General features: G+C 37.2%; 1 pseudogene; it reads right to left on the reverse strand.

The window, feature by feature from the left end:
- Positions 1–12,519: 12,519 nt before the first annotated feature.
- Positions 12,520–15,257, reverse strand: LOC114092966 (mediator of RNA polymerase II transcription subunit 8 pseudogene; annotated as a pseudogene).
- Between the last annotated feature and the right edge of the window lie 6,003 nt (positions 15,258–21,260).

Below are 21,260 nucleotides of genomic sequence, written 5' to 3' on the forward strand. Positions count from 1 at the left end.
ACAGTACAGGATTTTGAACTACTGTTATTATATGAACTACTGATATTATAATCATTAGGAATTTATATAATATATATACTATTTATGCAGAAGAAAGAGCTGTTAAATAATAATCTGATAATAGTGAGCGTAGAGAATGTTTATTCAGCAAGAATTCATAAGGTGTCTGAGGATATGTACAACACCATGCATATTACTGAGAAATGTAAATGAGTTAATATATGTGTCTGTTAGGTTTACTAATGACCATATAGAGCCTAAAATAACCATGTGACATCCAATGGCCTCCATTATTTTTATTTAAAAATGGTCAATGCATCTTTTTCTTCCCCTTCTTCCTCCTCCTCCTCCTTCTCCTCCTGTTCCTCCTCTTCCTTTTCCTTCTTCTTATTATTAACTGTTTTGTGAAAAGAATGAAAATAAATTCTAGGTCATTCTGGATCTAAGAATCAGGGAAAGGTTCTATAAAAATGTTTTAACTTTAGATAATCTTCATAAATGGATGGTAGATGTATGTGTGGTGAAGTAGTGACAGAGCATGACCACTGGGCTGGCCACAGTTGAATGGGTTGCTGAAAACAAAAATGGCATGAGAGCATTAGTCATTCTGATGGGTGATCAGACTTGTTCATTATGAGAAATTATAAATAATACCCAGAATACAGATTGGGTCCAGTTGGTGAACTGTCATGTGGTAGAGAAAAGAATAGAAAAAATATTGGTTTGGGTGTCAGAAGAAATTACTCTCTGTAAATTTGGGCCAAACAGATAGCTTTCCTGTGTCTCCATTTCCTCATCTATAGAGTAGTAAGACAATATGGTTGTATGCTAATTTTATTTTTTCTTATGTATAACAAAATTTATTTAGTTTATGATAACTTCTATGATATATACATACCAGGAGCATAACACTACTAAATGCTCACCTGTACTTGATAAATTATATATGAATGTTAACACAATGATCATCATGGTTATTATGATTAATAACATATGTAATTTGAGAGGGTTATTTCATCCTGTGGCTAATAGAAAACAAATTGATTTGTTGTACGATATGGAAGTATCATAAGGAAAGCAATATGGTAGCAGTACTGACCCTAAAAGTTATTAAAATGTCTTGTTGAGGAATTATTTATAACATACAGACAAAAGAATTCTTACATTTATGGCATAAAAAGGTCTTATTCTTCCCCCATAAAAATTGATTGAGGTATTGATTAAATGAACAGAAAATTCCCGAAGAATTTCAACAGACTGATAAGCTTATTGATTTGTAAGCTTATAAAGATCTTAACTTATTTTGTGATCAAAGGAATATAAATTAAAATAAGATGGGATTTTTCAATCATCACAAGGAAAGAAAAATAAGTTGCAGTTTTAAGTAAATAGAAGGAAATGGTACTTTCTGAAATTATGGGACAGGTGAATATTGGTATAATTTTTGTGGGACAATAATTTGATAATATTTGTCAACAAATATAAAAATTTTTTACTCTTGACTTTAAATTATTGCTCTTAAGAATTTATTCTAAGGGATTAATTATGAATCATCATGTGAGGATTAATTTATGGATGATAATTGTATATTATTTATGGGAAAAATTGGAAATAATTTACATGTCCAATATAAGGGATTATTGAACTAGATACTAATAGAAAAATACAGAAAGGTACAATATGCAAAAACCTTTTCATTTCAAATTCTACTGTCTGATATATCTATAAAAATATAACATATATAGTTATAGAAATACACAGAGGCATGTATAGAAATACACTGTAATGTCAATTAGGATGGTGTGGGGTGACAGGCTTTTACTCCTATTTTATTTACTTTTTTGAAATATCTTTTTGAAATTTTCTGTATTAACCATGTTTGCTATAAAAACATAAAAATTAATAAGAACTTGGTGGCTTGGAAAAAATCACAGGCTGAAGTTTCTAAGCAAATAGAACCTATTACCATGGTAAAATGCTTTCATTCTGCCTGTTAGGATGCAAAGGAAAATCTGTGACTTTTGACCTATGGCAATTGCAGAGGTTTATCATTTATCAACCTGTACTTGATTTTCTATCCTAATGGGTACTTTGTGTGACTTTGAACAATCAGTCAGCTATCTAACTACCTGACCATACCTATTCAAAGGCAAAATAATATTGCTAAGGTTTATTTTGACAATCCCCACACATTTCAGACTTCCATGATGTTATACAACCTTAAAAGCACTAGGAGATATTTCTGTCATCTTTTGATGATGCTGTAATAGAAATTTACTAAGTGAGGTAACCTACTTGGTGGATATGTCCTTATTACATGTATTTATTCATATAAATGGCCAGTTTACACTGTTTCTTCGCCAGTGTGACCAGTTGTCCAAAGACTTAAAGTTAACCAGTTATGTTCTTTCAAACAATTGACCACATTCCCACTTGTTAAATGATTACTCATAAACACAAATGGGGTTTATAAAAGCCTTTTTTCATTTGTACTATGGTACCCAGGCTGAAAAAGGGATTTTAAGATCAATCTCCCTATTCAGCCCCTATGTTTCCTTAATACCTCAGAAAGGGTTAAAGACAGCAGTTTGAGTAAATACCTAACAACTGGTTCTCTAGGAGGGTGAGGAGGTGGGGATCTGACCTATAGCATTTGACTGTTTGCATGATGTAAGTAGTCCACCATAGCCTGTTTCTCAATCCTATTGTCACTGAACACAGTTGGGAAGAGAAATACACATTTAGTTTTCAGGTGGGTATGAGCCAGCTGCAATGCCTACTGAAAAAGAGCTTCTACCTACACTGCATGCCACACTTGCATCTTATTTATAGCCTCAATGTGTTAATTATGCCTGTCTCATTCCACATAATGGGTTGTGAAGTTATTAAAGGGAAAAATACCTTGCTTGTTCTTGTTTTTCCAGTGCTTCACACAATGCTGGCCACATAGTAATATTTATTGAAAAACAAATTGAGTGACGTCACATGTTTATTTCAGAATATATGGGAGAAAGTACGTGGCAAGGGTCTGAACAACAAAAAAAGTAATCACATTTAAAATATTTTTGTATAATAGAGTTTGCTTCTAACTACTCAGGCATTGACCTTGTTTACAAAATGTAGGTTCCAAATTCTATAGGATGAGTTAAAAATATTTAGTGTTGTGATGTGATAGGATTTGTCATAGAAACAAAAACAAAATGGGATAGATCTAAAAATACAGTATCAAAGAGGAACATTTCTGTGGCTAACTCTTAAGTGCCTGGGAAAAAAGCAATTCAGTTTCCCAATATTAATTATTGGGCCATATCCTGCTATTGATTTGTGCATGTAAAAATCAATACTAAGATAAGGACCTTCATAATTGACAGGAGTAATTTTGAGGTATATACTCATTGACATTCAAAGAGCCAGGAAACAATAAAGACATTATGGATGAGCAAACTTGGGATTCATCTGAAGTTTTAATAATGACTTTTCCAACTTTTAAAGGAAGTGAGGGAGGGAGAGAATAAGGGAAGCAAATCATTATATTATGTTTTCTTTCCAGGTTTACAAAAACTAAAAAAAAAAATGCAATTGGCATTGACAGTATCTTGCATTCATAAAGCCTGTTTTAATTTTGCAGAATCCCTTTATGTTCAGGTTTGATTTTCATTTCGACCTGTAGGTAGAGAGAGGCCACACTAGTGTCTCTCTCAAATTTTCACAGATGGGGAATGACTCTTACTGCTGTCTACTTTTTTATTGGAATATATTTTCTTCCTGATGTGTGTTCGTGAGTAAACTAGCTTTTTCTCTCAAACACTAAAGTGTGAAAAAATTTATCAGGGAAGCTTAATAAGCTTATATATTTTGGTAAAAAAGGTTAAAAAATGCCCTATTTTTTCCCTTCCTGTTCTGCTTATGACCCCTCTTCTGGTTTATGACCACTCTCTACGTGGCCATTTAATGGGGTGTTTGCAGTAAGTGAACAGCATAGCCAACAAGAAAAAGAAATTGATTGGTTTACAGATTTATTGTAAAGATCACTTTGGCAAGGCAAGTCTTGCACCCCAAGTCTTCCTTTTGCAACTAAAGGCTTTCTGTGACTTTATGCTATCTCCTATCAAAACACTCACACAACATCCTGCTTTTTTATTTCTTTGAGGAATAAAGCATGTAAATTTCCTTTACTTCATTTTCCCCCTTTCCATCAGTTTTAAACACTTCCATTTCCTTATCATGCACAGAAAATAACAACTCTCTTCCCTTACCCATTTAACTTTAAGCACTGAATAAAAAATGTTTTAAAAAAACCAATGTACTCACATTTGCTTAATCTTACTCCTATGTTTATTTTTTGCACAAAACTTTGGAAACTACGCTCATATAGTGTGATTTAAAACAAGCTGGAACATAAGAGAAATGTGAGAGGCATCTCTAGGTGTTTCTCAGTCAAGGGCTACTTTGCTGCAAGGAACAGAAACCCATGGCTCAAATAGAAAGGGAGTTTATTGAAAGAATGCAATAGGCACTACTCCATCTAGCAAAGTTCGGGAACAGAAGTCCTGCCCAGATTTCTGGAGAAAGCACTGGAATAGGCAAGCTGCAAATAGAACTCAACTTCTGTGGGGCCACCTGGTCACTGCCTTTGTGCCCCTGGGTACCTGAATCATTATTTTCCTTGTCTCAGCAGTCTTTAATGCTAACTCATGGCCTGTCTGCTCCCTTACTTTCTTCTGAACTTGCCTTCCATTTCCCTCTGGCTAATTGTCTTCCAACTGACTGTTCTCTAAAGTCTGTCAAGACACAATCTCATTGTCTAGCTCAGCACCCGGATGGATGTTCATCCCTGGGGCTACTTATCTACCAGGGGTGGATATTTACCCTTAGTTCTAGGTTCTAAGTGTGTGACCACTTTCCTAAGAAGTGGACATGGTAGGACAGGCAGTGATTTGGAAATTTTAGTACTGAAGGATTGAGAAGATAAAAGCCCAACACCAAGAAGTGACTAATGTTAGGGACAGAAAGCTTTTCTCTGTTTTATTCATTACGTGTTATATACAGGTATCAAACTGTCATACTCTGCCCCATAAATATGCAAAATTTAAACTCTTTGAAACTGTAATTTTCTTTAGTATTTCGGTGACAAGTAGGGAAATAGTTTCAGGTAATGGTTGTTTGGGAATTCACATTATTGTATTTTTATTACTGAATTAATGAAAGCCCATTGATGGGCTTTTAGTTAATACTGTACAAGAAGTATCCCAAGAACCCTTTAGGGGATAAAGTACAGCCTGAAGGGGGTAGAGGTTTGAAATCATAGAGAAAGCAAAGTTATTACTAGCTCAGATACGTTCTATAAATAGTACTGCTATTATTTAAAATGTGACCATATTCTTTTATGTTGTGGCTCTTCACTGGTAGACTTTTTGCCTCCATGTGACAGAAGATATTTTCCTCCTCCTTCTCACTCCCCTTCACTGGAGAGAAATTATACCATCCTTCCAAATTATTATCATTTAAAAGAATAGCACACACCGCACACTAATATTTGGCATCCTATTTATATCATATATCAAGGTGTTTCTGTTCCCCCCCATAGAGTGTAAATTTCTTGAGGGTTTGTATTTTTTCCATCTTTGTATCTTTCCTATTCTGGCATTTAGTACAGTGTGGGACACATAAAGTCAGTAAATGATAATTCCTCTTTTCTGCTCAGGGACTACCACTTAATGGTTTTCAAACTGGGTAAAGAAGACCATGGTGTACTAAGAGGATGTTAAAGTTATGTAAACATGAGAAAATAACAAGAGATGAACTATATTCAAGGGTACTGAAAAGACCTGAGAATGGTCATAGAACCTCTCAAGTGCGAATCTTTAAGCACCCTTGGAGACTGCGAAAAGTGGTAAAGAACTAGGTTAGGGACAGACTGTGCTAGGTTGGTTATGAGAAAAACAAAGAAAACGAGGAACTGTAGACAGTCAGATTAGGTCAGTCCTGAACAATCCTGTGGAGTAGAGATGAGACTTAATTTGTGTGATTACAGTAAAAACAATCAAACAAAACTAGCACTTAGGAGGATGAAGTCAAAGGAAGCTGATTTCAGTATTAAATAAGGATGAACTTTCAAGTGTTAGAAGCACCCTGAATAAGGCTGACTTTCAAGATAACTTCTATTAACAGAAAATATTTGAGCTGAGGGTAATTAACCGAGACCAGGGACAAAGATTATTTTACTGGGTGGAAAGTTGTAATAAACTCCAAAGACCTTTCCAAATGTAATGTTTTCAGGTGCTGTGTTTGTTGAGTAGGACTGAAGCCACATGCACCTTTAAAATATAATCCACTTGGTAGATGCCTGTGTTCCTCAGGGGAAATTCACTAATCAGTTTGAATAGTTACTTCTTTGATGCATTTATAGATTTTTTTTCCCTCACAAGTTAAGAACAGACACAAAAATAACATTTTAAATCATCTTGTACCCAGAGAAAAATATTTCTGAGGAAGAAGAAATGACAGGCTTGTTAAGGGTGAGGAAGGCTCCTGAGAAGATTAGCAAGTATGAATCATGCGTCTAGATCAGAAGGGTCAGTTCAATAAGGCGAGCTTTAAAAAGGTCCATTGGTCCAATCCCCAAGAGACAGGTTATGAAATGACTGATGCCAATCAAATCTCAAGTTGAAGGCTCTGTGTGTGTGAGTGTGAGTGTGCCTGTGTATTTCAACGGTTGAAATGTCAAATCAAAACCAACGTCAGTCATCATGGTGTCAGTGTGGTGCTGATAGAGTTGACATGTAGTTGGAGACTCGAGAACTGAAAGGTCTCTTTAAATGTTGAGAATTCATCTCATAGAGTATTGGCAAGCAGCGGAGGATTTAAGGCACAGTACATAATTCCAGGCACGTTTAGGACTCGAAAAGTTTCTACATTAACGATGGAAGGATGGCCATCTACTGTAATATTGAATACCTTTCCACAGACAAGCTCTAATTGGAGGATTCTTATTTCTAATTCATTTAAACCCAGTATTATTGTCTCATTCTTTTATCCCCCCCCCCATGACTATTGGCTATAGTCAGCTCTGTTTTTTTTTTTTTCTTTTTCAAAGTTCCCTAAAGACATGATTATCATGTCTTTACATATGGTTTCCGTCGTTTTTGAAATGTTCTCATACCTCCCTTCTAGTCATTCGTTACAACTTAAGACTTCAAAAACTTGAAAAGGTACCATACTTTTAACATGTTGAAGTCTCCCAGGATATCATATCACAGTATATCATTAATTTCCAGCTAGCTAGCCTTGTTCTCCCCAGAACCCCATCAACTAGTCTAGTTCACAATTCCCTCTGTTCACTGATCTACTACTGAGACACAATCTGCCATCTTCAAGAGGGATGAAAATCAGCATAACAATTAATTTTCTTCTTAAGTGTATGTGTTGTGACATCAACGAAATAAAGTGACTTTTGAGCCTAGTATATATCTTATGATTCTCCTGTATTTCCCTCCAATACAATACTTTTGCAAAACATCACACTAAATTTAAGCTCAATCATAATGACATATCTTTTAAAGTTAAAAACAATGTGGTGGCTTTAAAAAATGGGGTGCAAAGCAAATAATTAAAACATCACTCAAATTTTTCATGTTACTGACTCTGCTTTCTAGGTTTCATTGGGACTTGATAGAGTGTGAGCCCCTAGAAGGCTGCAGCTGTGACTTATTTAGCTCTTTGGGAATTGCACCTGTTCTAGTGGCCAGGATCTAAAGCTACTCATGTATTTATTCTTTTCTCAAATATTTTTGAGCCTCAATTGTGGTATAAGCACTCTGTTAGGCTTTTTGGGAACACTGGTAAAGAACATGACAATCTGAGAAAAAAAAAAAGAATTAAAAAAAAAATCTATGACAATCTGATTGCTGCTCTCCAAAGAGGACTATGTGGCATAATGGTTTAAAGCAATCTGAAGTTGAATGCTAGCTATAATTCTTAGAATATGTATAACCTTGAAAAAACTACTTGAGCCTCATTTTTTTAAACAAGAAGACAGATGAGTCTTATTGTTGGGGAGACCTTGAGGATTTATTGAATTGATACAAAGTGCTTTGACCATTGCCTGCTGTAATACCTGTTAATTATTTTTATGACCAAGGGGTTTACATCCTAGCAGAAAGATGGCTAATTTAAGAATAAAGACATGAAAGCATGGTATGAGAATATGAGAAAGGAAGTATGGAGTATTATAAAAGAACCCCACATTAGTGTCTGGCCTAGTCAAAGGGTAGGGAAGTGTCTGATACCTGCTCAATTAATACCACTGAATTGATGCAATAACAAGTTCCCATTTCTTGTGGGAAAATTATCTAGGTGTGAGTTATCCAGGTTTTTCTACACCTCCTTCTGATAGCAGCAATGATGGCCCCTTCAGCTTTTTGTAAACTTCAGGAGTTTTTTTATTTAGCAGATGACCAGCACCATCTCCTGAATAGTTTGTTATTTAATTGTTGCATGCTTCTCTTGATTGATTTTTCATTTGCAATTGATAGACTGCTTGTAACCAAGCATTGGAGGTGCTGTATTACATTCGTCATGTGATGAGGGAAGGGCTGCCAGCAAAGTCTGGATAGAGTGATGTTCTGGATCAGATCAGGACTGAAGCAAAATTATGAAATAGATGACATTTCTCATTAGTGTTCCCTCTTCAGAACTCTGAGACAGCCAAACACTTTGTCCTGTTTATCTAGGGTCTCTTCAGGTCTTGAATCTATTTTATATAGACCAATTGAAAAAAATGGTTGAGATATGGTGAGTATATAGTTCACTATTTAATATGACTTTTAAGAGTAAAAGTTGATGTTATTTCAGGACGATAGATGAAACCTGACAGTGTCTTGGGTGATTCAGGACACTGGGTAGTCATTGAAAATACTAAAAACTTTTATAGTCTTTTGGACACAATTCAGTGTGCACTTAATAAATACTACCTCTATCTTTGTGCAGTTTTGCTTATAAATAAAGAGACTTAATAAAAAGAGCATGACTAACTCAAATTAATGCAGCTCTAGTGACAGAATTTTAGACAGTTTAGCCCAGATGAAGACCATATTGAAGGATAGATCACCTTCCCAGTACCTGATGAATTATATAGTTTATAAATGAATCTAAACTCAGCCTATGTATATCTTTAAGGAACAACATGGTATATGTGCATCCATAGGAATACACAGTCAGAAAAGTTGGCAATTCTCTTTTATTTCAGTTTATACATACCAAGACAACCTTACAATTAGGACTGGGATCAAAGCTAAACTATATCCAATAGTAAATAATTCATAACACACTTCCTTTTCTCATCTCCCTTGCTTAACCCAAACTGAGAGCCATTTTGTGTTCCATTGCTCCTTTGAGAAATAATCACTCACCACCTCAGCCTTTTTCCCAATTTCTGTCTTTCTGACAATGTCTGCTGTTTCAAAATACCTCATTATCTCCACTCTCCCACTGTGCCTGCAGTGTGATGGCATTTGCCTTGCCTGACGAATGAGGAGACAGTTTTTCCTCTCTCAACAGTCCTGCTCCTTGAGATCTGACCAGAGCCTTCTCAAGCCTCTTCCAAATGCATTCCTCGGAAAGGGAAGAGCAGACTTTCTCACCCCCACTGTCACCAAGTGGGAGAATGTTCTGCCAGGTCTCCTGACAGATTTCCTAGTCAAAGAGAAAAGCTCTGTAGCATTTAAAAGACAAAGCTATTTCAGGTTGCTTGGCTGGGAGCTGATAAACAAGGCCTGGGGTGCAGAGATGCAAAGCATTTGCAAGTACACACATACACCGCACTCTGGTCAGTCCAAGACAGAACTGACATCCTTAGCAGTCAAGCCACATTGTTTTCTTTCTGACCTGTTGGCTACATATTCAGTTGATAGCTTCCTGCTACCGATCACACAACAATAAAAATCTTTTAAGAAGACAGCCCAAATTACTCTAATACCTTCTTTAAAGAGAACAAAAATGCAGAAAGTTAGCCTGTAGGGACTTCATTTTTCATAGATATGCAATTTATGTTGTTTAAATATAAGCTTTTGATTTTCGGTTGAAACGATCCTGTCAAAAAGGTACATGAAAGACATTGACGTTCTCCACGTAGGGTTACAGCTGATTCTTTCACACTTTTATCCACGGAACACTTGACTGGCACCTGACTTGACTTTGCTTTATTAGCTGATTCAGGAAAGGCAGTTTTCTGTTTTTTCTTTCTTTACTTTTTTTTTTTCTTTGAAGAGGTGAATTTAGGGTGGGGACTAGGGTGAGATGAGTGAGGGACACTTGTCACAAACATTTAAGGAGCACTAACAGAAATCCTAATAAACAAAATAATATATATGTGTATATGTATCTATATATACATATATATTATATATATGTGTATGTATGTATGTATATATACATGCATATCATATGTGTGTGTGTGTGTGTGTGTGTGTGTGTATGTTTGGTAGTAGGAATTGAACCCAGGGGTGCTTAACCCCTAGCCACATCCCCAGCCCATTTTTATATTTTATTTTATTTAGGACAGGATCTTTGTAAGTCACTTAGAGTCTTACTATGTTGCTGAAGCTAGATTTGAACTCAATCCTATTGCCTGAGCATTCCGAGCCTCTAGGATCACAGGTGTGCTCCACTGCACCTGGCTCAAAATCACGTTTTAATGCAACATTTTAGAAAATAAAAATTGATTCCCATATCCATGATAAACAAAAGATCAAAATTTAAAAATAAGGATCAGAATTACTAATTTCCCTTTTATCTCAGGCACTAATATGGCTTCGCATGGCCCTGGATGGATTGCAATGACAACAAGCTGGAGAATGGGGTACCATTTCTGAGGCATGATCATATCTATTTCTTCATTCCTTTTAGAAAGAGATTGGATAAGGACATCATGAATCAAAGTCAGATGAATCATGAGTTTCACTGAGCTACTCTCCTTTGGCCATAGGTACTAAAATTGCATAAAATGGTTCCAAAGACAGTGTTGAATGTTTTAAAGGGAGAGATGGGACAATAGCAAACCACTTAGAGGAATTATATATATGATATATAATTCTACTTAGCATATATATATATATATATATATATATATATATATATATATAATCTGTTTCCTGGAGGAGAAGAAGTGGCGATGTGCATATATATATATATATATATATATATATATATATATATATATAATGGATCTGTTTCCTGGAGGAAAGAAGTGGGGATGTGCATTAGGGAAGGGATAGGCTCCTGTGGAAGGTGTTACGGGAAGATGTAGAAGTAGACTAGTGTTTTTACACAGTATCCTTGATAGTGGCTCTATGGTTTTCTGGAAAGGACACTGGGACAGGAATCACAAACCACGTTAGGCTGTGGACAAGTCTCTTAGCCTCTCTCCAGTTCAGTATTTTTATCTGAAAAATGGGATTCTTAGCGTCTGCTAATCATAAGGAAGTCATGCAATGTTCACATGATAAATAAGTATTGTTTTTACCTATATGCTTTGTATGGATTCGTAGCAGTGAATTTCTTTTTAGATAATCTCCCTCAGCTTTAAAAAATCGTGGTTAAATACGCACTTAAACTTACCATTTATCCATTTTTTAAATGTACATGCCCGTGGCATTAAAAAGTGCATTCACACTGTAGTACAACAATCTCCATCATCCATCTTGAGAGTTTTTATCTTCCCAAAACAAAAGTCTGTACTCATTAATAGTACCTAAACCCATTTTCTTCTCTCCCCAGAGCCGGGTAACCACCATAATACTTTCTGTCTACGAATTTGATGACTTTAATACCTCCTTTTAATGGAATTGTACCATATGTATCCTTTTGTGTTTGATTTATTTCACCTTTCTTTGCATCTTCAAGATTCATACATGTTGTAGCCTGTGTCAGAATTGTGCTTTTTTAGGCCAATAATGATCTACTGAATGTGCATACTATATTTTATTTAACCATTCACTCGTGGATGAACACTTGGTTTGTTTCACCTTTCAACTATTATGAGATTATGAGTAATACTGGTATAAATGTTAAATGTACAAATGTCTTTGTGGATCCTTGCTTTTAATTTTTTTGAGTGTATACCACCAGAATTGAAATTGTTGGGTCATCTAGTAATCCTATGCATACTTTTTTTTTTTTTTTTTTAGGAACTGCCATATTGTTTTCCACAGTGGCTGCACCATTTTTTATTGAATACCCATTATTTCATACACCATGTACTAAGTGTTGTATAGTCATTTTCTCATTTGAATTCTCATAAAACCTTGAGGTAGGTATTATCATCATTTATAAATGAGAAAACTTAGGTCCACTGCCCAAAGTCATATAGTCACCAGCAGAGATTTGTCTGTTGATGAAAGCCCATGCTTAATTAATTAATTTATTTTTTAATCGTACCCATCTAGGTGAGCCTTGAATAAAAGGTAATATGCTGTCAAACTCTGCAAAGACCCCCCTGATAGTAGCGGCTGCTGTCCATGCTCAACACTGGTAGGGATACATTGAAGCTGACTTGATGTTGTTTTTTTTTCTACTTAGCATATTCCATGGTTGACCTGCTTGAGACATTTGTATCCCATGGGCATTGCCACTGCTGGCTTGTAGATTTTGCCTTCACTACTAGCTGTGGTCCTGATGCTCTTGCAAGGATTGTCCTGGCTTCTGATTGACCAGGATCACTGCTGCCTGATGGTCTCTAATTAGCCCCTTCCCAAAGGCAACAGCTGCCACCAAGGTATTACTGTCTGCAGGGTTAAAGGGCTGCTTATTTGGCCAGAGACCTTCATTTTATGATTCTCACTCATCCTTGCTGATTTTCTCCAGAGGTTTGAGCACATTTTATTCAAGCTTGGAATCTGCTGCTGAGCTCCTTCAACACCAATGTGGACAGTGTCCACTGCTACTTGCTTCTCCTGCTCTTCAACCTTAGGGTCAAGTTGGTTCTCAGATGGCCAGGGACTGTCTCATGGCTAAAAACAGGTACTTGTCCTTCATCTGCTACATGAGAACTTCATCTTGGGTCTGGGGACAACACCACAGGAATAATGACCTGGTTGTGGAACACAGGTGTTTTCTTATGCTTAAGGATTTTGTTAAGAGTGTTTAACTTTCCAGAGAACAATGAAAAGCTGTCTAGGTCAGAGGGCCAGTTCAGCCAGTTATACTCTTTCTCCTGCTTGTAAATGAAAACTTCCTAGTGGTCTCCTCAGGTCAGCCCCTTGCCTCTGCAGGGCACCTGATGATACTCCAAACTGCTTCTCTGTACTGCTACAGCTGTGGCTGCAGCACCCTGGTTCCCACCAGAATTGAGATTGGCATGTGCTTTTGGTGTCATGCTTAAAAAATCATTGCCAATTCCAGTTTGGGGAAGAATTTTCCTTGTGTTTTCCCCTGTATGAATTTTATAGTTTTACCTCTTACATTTAGGTCTTTTTTTTTTTTTTTTTTTTTGATGCTGGGGATTGAACCCAGGGCCTTGTGCACGAGAGGCAAGCACTCTACTATATCCCTATGCCTCTATCTGTTTTAATTAACTTCTATATAGGTGTTAGAGAAGGGCCCAAGTTAATTCTATTGCGTGTGAATATCCAGCTTTCCTGCCACCATTTGTTAAAGAGACTGTCCTTTCCGAGTGAATGGTCTTGGCAACTTTGTCACAAATTATTTGACCACATATGAAAGGATTTAATTCTGAGCTTTTCCTTCTATTCTGTTGGTTTACATAGCTATCTTTATTCCAGTACTATACTGTTTCGATTAATGTTAGCATTATAGAAAGTTTTGAAATCGGGAAGTAAGAGACTTGCAGCTTTGTTTTTGTTTTTATTTAGATTGTTTTGGCAATTCAGGGCTTCTTGATACTCCATATCTTCCTTATCTTTTAAAAAATGTTCTCCTCTTATTAAAACTGTTTTTTTTTTTCAGTCTCCTATTCCTCCTTTTCACTGTAATCAACATTCTTGAGAGTCTTTATCCTCAGTCACTAATGTCACCTCCCAATTTTCTTCTTAACCCTTTGTCACCTGGGTTTCATTGTCACCACTGACTGCAGCACATCTTGTAAAGTTCATCAACCATCTTTCTCTTTTTAAACTTAGGGGACACTTTGCCTGACCCCATCAGCTGCATTTGAGACCAAAATCCTCTTCTTATGTGATAGAATATTCCTTGTTTAGCTCCTTGAAAACTGTGCCCCCTGAGTTCTTTCTGTCTGATTAACCTCTTGGGTTTTCTGACTATATTCCTGAATTCTTTCTCTTCTCATTTTGTAAAGGCTTCTGGGTGATCCATCGCATTCCCCTGACCTCAATGATTTCATTAGCCTAATTACCAAGTTTTGCATTTCATAGTTATAAAAATGTATGAAAAATAAAGTGCAGGTCTAAAATTATACAAAGGTATAGGAATAAGGAAAAGAACACAAAAATAACAAAGGAAGCAGATATAAATTGAAACAAAAGAAAGTTTAGGGCTAAGAAAACTCTTAAATTTTTTAATTTAATGTTTAAAATTTGTTAATGATGAAGCTCCTAAGGTTATTGATGGAAATTTTTTCCCAACCATCTACTTCCCTGATATGGATCTTGACCAGGCTGCAGAATGACTCAGCATTGGTCCTAAAAACATATCATGTATACCTATAATATAGAAAAAAATGATAAATTTGTCAATGGTTTCAACACAATGAGTAGGTAGCAAGGATAGGATCTTCCAATTGTATATAATTGTGCGGAAAAGTTGTTCAAATGTTCTAGGCCTGGAGCATTTCAGATTGTCCTGATAGAATAAGAGCAATTCTCAGTTCTAGACAATATTTATAAAGAGGGTCATGCATATTTTCTAAGTGCAAATTCAGATGTGTCTGGATTTTCAGGGAAATTTGACCAGAATGAAGAGCAAGCCCTTCATAGGGCTGGGCAAATATCTGAGCTGGCGGTGGACCCTAGGCTGTTTCTTTGAGGAGTAAGAAGGATTTCAGATAGAAGGTTATGTGATGAAAGCTGGGATGGGAACGGGGGGCATTGAAAGAATTAGGAACAATCACACAGATTGGTTTTGTTTTTGATGCAGACCTTCCTGAAATAAGTGCCAGGGCTTAGCCAAAAGAACTTTAATTAATTATTAAAGTCAAGCAAAAAGTTTAGCATTGGAAGGCTGAACAAACTCAGACAGTCCTCCTTGGTGGCTTGATAATTGGAAGGCTCCAAAGGAGGGTCCATCCTAGCCTGCTCTTTTATATTGTTTTCCTTGCGGGAAAGCTATAAGTGCAGAGTTCTACAGAAGAAAAATGGGTTTTTGTAATTGATATGTGGAGGTTTCCGTTCATATAACAGATGTATCAGGCAAACAATCAGGATGTACACCTTGCACTAGAATTCAAGGAAGGATTTGGGGGATGCACATTGTTATTCATTTCTGTTATCCAGTTTTAGAAGGGCCTATGAACACAGTTCAATGCTGGATTATGTGATGCAAACTACACAGATCACAGACTGGGGCAAGAGAAGAAGTGCAATTATCTTTCTGCCCCGATGACAAGTTCAGCACCTTCTTTTCCCTTTGTTAATGCTGAGCTCACCAGCTGGGCCCCTGGGATGGCTTTGCCCATATTTAGGTTCATTTTACCTGGGCCTGGTTTCCTTGGTCCCCACCCCACTCTTCCCATGATCAAAACTATGTCTTTTCTTTGTTCTTCTGGGTAACAAAAGCTCTTCTGAAAGTTTATTCTGAGCCAAGAAATTCAAGGGATAATACTTTATAAATGATGATATCCATAGAAATTGTCTTTGATCAGGACCATTTAAAATCTGGTCCCACAGCAGTTAATTTTATGATGCAAATGTTAACACTGGTGACATGTGAGCTTGTGGGGGATGTCTCCTGAGGTGGTTGATGGTCTGGTCTTTATCAGGAAGTGTGTATTTCAAAGCAAAGAGGAAAGGGTAGTGTAACCCGTCAGCCCAGGATCTTGCAGAGCCTGGACTTGGTTTTCTTTTCTGGGGAACAAAACTAAGGACAGTTTGAGGAGTAGGGGGTTGGGGTTGATTTGAATGTTTGAACTGATTCCCCTTGCTAGTTAAGAAATCACTGTGGCATGGCTGTTTGCTGCGGTAGTTTTCACACTTTATCTAGCATCCCGTGTCTCTGTTGCCTGAGAACTGTATTTATATTTACACTGTGAAGCGTGAATATGCTACTGTCCTTTGGGGAAAGGGATTCATCAAATAATCCTTTTGCTTGAGTATTATTAAGTGGACCATGGCACTTCCTCTGCTTGCTTTTGCTTGGAGCCCTTGGGACATGTGAGGTGGCCTTGTCCACTTCAATAGGTTTCAGTAGGGTGAACCAGATTTAAAGAAACATAAATTCAGTTGAAAGAGAAGGTAACATGGCATAGCTGAATAATGGCCTTTAATAGGCAAACCAAATAGTTAAATGCAAGATGCTCACTGCATGCTAAAACTTAAGGAATGCATATTCAATGCAATGCATTATTAAATACAACATTGAGCATATGGGTACCCACAATTAATGTATATAAATAGCTGATAAAATTGCTCAGTATTAGAAAGCTAGCGGCAAAAATGACCTCATATGTCAAGCAGACAAGTAGGCAGCTACCATTTTCTTTGTACACCTTACAGATGATAAATTAGTTTTATGGTCTGCATGGGGCTCTTATCACACTACAGCACCAAGTGCATGATAAAGAAAAAAAATGCCTCTGCTCAAAAATCGAACTGGAATTTGGAGTCCCAGCGGAGCTCATTTTTTAAATGTAAAGAATTTTAGCCCGCTTCCTTTGGGGAAGATTTATTGAGACCAAGAGAAATGTAGATCTTGGTTATGTGTTTTGATTAAAACTTGATTTTTGTTTTTATTGACACTGGGTAGAATGTGAATCCGTCATAACTGGCTGCCTATTGATTGAGAGCAGTTTGGTCCAATGGGCACAGGACAGGAAGAAGAAGGGGAGTCCTGGTTTTTATTTCCAATTCTGCCACTAACAGGCAAAGCTGACCTTGGATAAAACTTTGTAACTCTTTGCTAGCTCTGCTTGCTCTGTTTAATTCCCTTCAAGCATGGTGAACAAAAACACTCTCTGTTTTACTCTAGGTACATAGGATACAGGAGAATAGCTACTTATATAGAATTCAAGGAGGTGCAAGACTATTTCTTAACATTATATGGAGCAAATATTACCTAAGTAAGTGGTGTTATTGTGCAGTGTGTATGTATATGTGTGTGTTTGTGAGTGTGTGTGTGTGTGTGTGTTGTGTGGGAAGCCATTGATGTCTATTTAAAAACTTCCATGGAATATGAAAAAAAAATCTTCCATGAAAAGAAACAGACAATCCCAGACTCTGTTGTATGGTTTGTGTGTGGTTTCTTTGTCTTTGTAAGACTGTGCCTGCTTCTCTTTGACAAACATAAAAATCTCATATACTTCTTTTCTACACTTTGAAATTAAAAATAAATTAAATATTATGCCCAAACTCAATTATTTTAATGGGATAGAGGCTGGTTTTACTTTCAAGTGGTATGAGACTTGTCCCCTGAACCCTGCTCCTCTGGAGTACTGCTTTGCTAGCTACGGGTCTCGTTAGCATTATTTTCATATCAGACCACATCAATGATTTATCATTTCATACCCAAGTCAAGCAGTAGTGTGCATCTGTGACAGGATGCATTCCTGTGCCTCTGGGGTGTGCCTGGGACTTCAGAGCTTATTCTATTCCTTGCATTAAGGCTAGCATGATTCAGACAGCTGAAGAGTGAGACAGGGTCAGTTAAGAGGTATAAAGAGAAGTAGTTGGAAGAAGAAAATAAATCTTTTACTTTATCTCTCATCTTCCTCCACGCTTGTGTCTTCCCTGGTATTTTCCTTTAAAAAATTATTTTTGAAAATTCACTTAATTCCTACAGATAATTAGATACAGTGTTTATCTCTTCGTGCTTCCCACATGGTAACCAGAAATGATGTGTTCGCTCATCCCTGAGCAAGTATCCTGATTGTCATTGGGCAGAGTTGCATTCCAGAATGTGCAAAAGGCAAGTGAGAGGCAAAGACTGAGAACTCCTTTCCCTAAGGCGTTATCTCTGTGGTCTCAGCAAAGCTTCACTGTGCAGTTTGACGTCTGATTTCCACTGAGATCTCTAGTGTAAATGCAAGTTTTGCCTCACAGGTTTTGATTTGGTCCTTTTTTAGGGTTATGGGAATAGTATATAAGGAAATTGGTAATCTTAAACTCTGAGCAAAGCAGACCTTCCTTTCTGGTTCACATAATATTGCCAGGAATTTGTATATGTCCCCATATTTCATTCATCCATGCATGCATTAGTTCAGCACATATTTATTGAGCAATCACTGTGCCAAGAACCAGTGATGCAGCATCTTTCATGAACCAGCCTGTTACCTACCCAAACCCAGCTATGTCCCCATTGTTAGCACCACTATTTCTCCAATCTCATGCCATATGACAGCTCTGCTAAATGTCACCCAATCTTAAATGTGCTAAGCCTTTCTTGCTCATGAGCCTCTGCACACAATGTTTCTCTTCCAAAATCATCTTTCCCTTCTTCTTCTCAACTCACACCCAATTATTCTCTAAACTAGTCAATTAATAGACACATTCTCCAGGATACTTCACCTAGACCTTTTAGACTAGTTAGATGCTCTTACTACTCTTTCCCTCTGTAGTTATTCAGCTTCATTTCATCTCTGCCACTTCCAAGAAACAAAAGGCCATCTTCACCATTATGTCCCAAGCATCTAAAAAGACCTTGGCACATAGAAGACATTTAACAAAGACTTTTAAATCAATCAGTGAAACCTCAGTGTGTCAACTAAGCTGAAGAAGGACCTGAGGCTGGTGTTTTAAAATCCTGGAAGGGTGAGCTTTAATCCTCCTAGATTTTGCAGGTTTGGGATGCCTGGATGTGCTGAGATGACAAAGAGACTCAGAAGACTCAGGGACATGAGTCTCTTTCAATTTACTCACTGTTTAAAGCACTGTTACTATTTGCAGGACTCCTCTTGAAATTTATCTCAATGTATATTTATATCATATATAATTCCATGCCAATACCATTTACTATATAAATAATGTTCAAAACAAGTCTATTAGTCTATGCACACACTATGAAATCCCTAGGAATAGTACAGAAGAAAGGGTTGCCTAGCCACTTTTTTCCTTGAACTCTTAGATCTGCAAAATGCTACATGACACCCTATAGGAGCTCTTGTCTGTATTGTTTACATAACTACTCAAGTAGCTCCACATGGCAGTTGTCATTCTCCTTGGCTGGCTTAGAGGAAAGAAATCAGGATAGATAATGACAGGGATGAATAAAGTCATTTTGTAGATTTGCAAATGTGGTCATTAAAAATAAAGTAAGACCCTTCTCAGGAGGCTGCTAACCTTGACAGCTAGTTGGCACAGCTTAGATCAGAGGATGCTCAGCACTGTCTGAACAGAGAAGAAAACCAGCAGGATTTCCAAACAAATGCTCTGGGTTTTTGTTGTTGTGGCTGTTGTTATTTGATTGTTTTTGTTTTTAAGTTTTACTTGAGTTTATTAGCATGAAACTGATTTGCAATGGAAATGAAGTGGTACCCACAAGTGAGGTCTAACCAAGCAGTTGTTAGCACTGGAGTGTGGGACAATCATCAGATGCATGTGTTGAGATGACCTTTATCTCAGCTTAGCTCATGACTCTGTCCCCTTGCCTCCCAGCCCTAGAGTCTCTTACAAAGGGACAAAATGCTTTGTCCTTGTTTGTCAGTAAAATCACTCCAGAAAGTGACACTGACAAAAGGGTTAGGGATTGGTTTCTTTTCGTAGAGATTCTAAATGAGTACATAGACATACGTGCACAAAGTAGGATTTATGCCTCTGAATATGGCTTGCAAAGAGGGAGTAAACCTCCTGAATTTAGCAATCAAATTTGTTAAGGCTTCTCTAAAGCCTAAACTTCCAATTAACAAGCAAATCATCATCAGACAGCCAGTGAATGGCAAATTCATTCCATTCAACATCTTTTCAAAAGTGGATTTTGTGCACTTATCTCCATGAAAACCCAGCAGGAAGATTTTCCCTGGGAGTGCTCCTACATCTGCCTGTTTTTAATGACGGTAATGGCAAGCAATATTCTACAATTACTTTGGCGATCTCATTTCAAGCATGCAAATCATATTATTGAAGAGCCCAGCAAAAGCCATTTGTTCCTTGGAAGCACCAGATAAGTTTTGTGGGGTGAGCAAATGATGTTTGGAGAAGGCCAGGCCCTCTGTCTCCTAACCTGCACTGCACAGTGGTAGAATTTGCCTAACAAGGTCAGAAAATACAAGTTTAAATCTAGACATCAAAGGAGAAATAAAACAAAATTTCATTCCTGAAATTAAGGACTCCTTCTTTTGGTTTCCTTTAAGAAAGATTAGTTTTGTGATTCATTTACTAATAACAAATAACTTCCTTTGAAGGAAAATGAAAACATATTCTGCTGATGAAGTTCATGAAACCAAAGCCAGGGTCCTGCTCAAGATCAAGAACTTCTTCAAGTACCACAGTGGTCTTTTCTGTTTTTTTCTGCCTATGTCTGGTCCTAGGAGCTGGGGGTATCTCTTAGCCCTCCCCATAAAAACCTTTCCTACCTGCCCTGAGACCTAACTTGCTCACTTCCCTAATATGGTAGGTGTTAGCATGCTCAGATCTCCCTTCCACAAGAAAGGATTGCTTAACCTATTTGGTGAGAGAGCTGCTGGAAGATAGTATTCAGCTGTTAACCCCTTTGGAGATACCTTCACATCCCCCTCCTCAGGAGTCTTGCATCCTGACTGGGGTATATCAAATGCCCCTCACATCAACCCTGGAGGGCCATTCCATTTTCAGAACTCCCAGAAGTTGGGCTGAGGCTTGCACTGAGATTTCATTAAGGCTCAGTTTCTCCCTCTGCCTGAACCTGCTTCCTTCCCATCTCTTGCAAAAATGCTGGTCCCAAGAGCACTCTCTATTAAACCTCAGGTGCAGGAATGTTTCTCCCACTGTCAACCCAACATGATACCTGGGTGAATCTGCTACTCCACTGTGAACACTTTGATCTTTTAATGCTTTGTTAAAATTCCAATGGTTGGAGCTTTTCTTTAAAAGCCATTTATACTTCAGCATAAAGAGTTTCAGATTTTTTTCTATGGGAAATTTCTTGAATACATAGCATAGAAA

Source organism: Marmota flaviventris, chromosome 16, assembly GCF_047511675.1.
Source record: "Marmota flaviventris isolate mMarFla1 chromosome 16, mMarFla1.hap1, whole genome shotgun sequence".
NCBI classification, from domain to species: domain Eukaryota; kingdom Metazoa; phylum Chordata; class Mammalia; order Rodentia; family Sciuridae; genus Marmota; species Marmota flaviventris.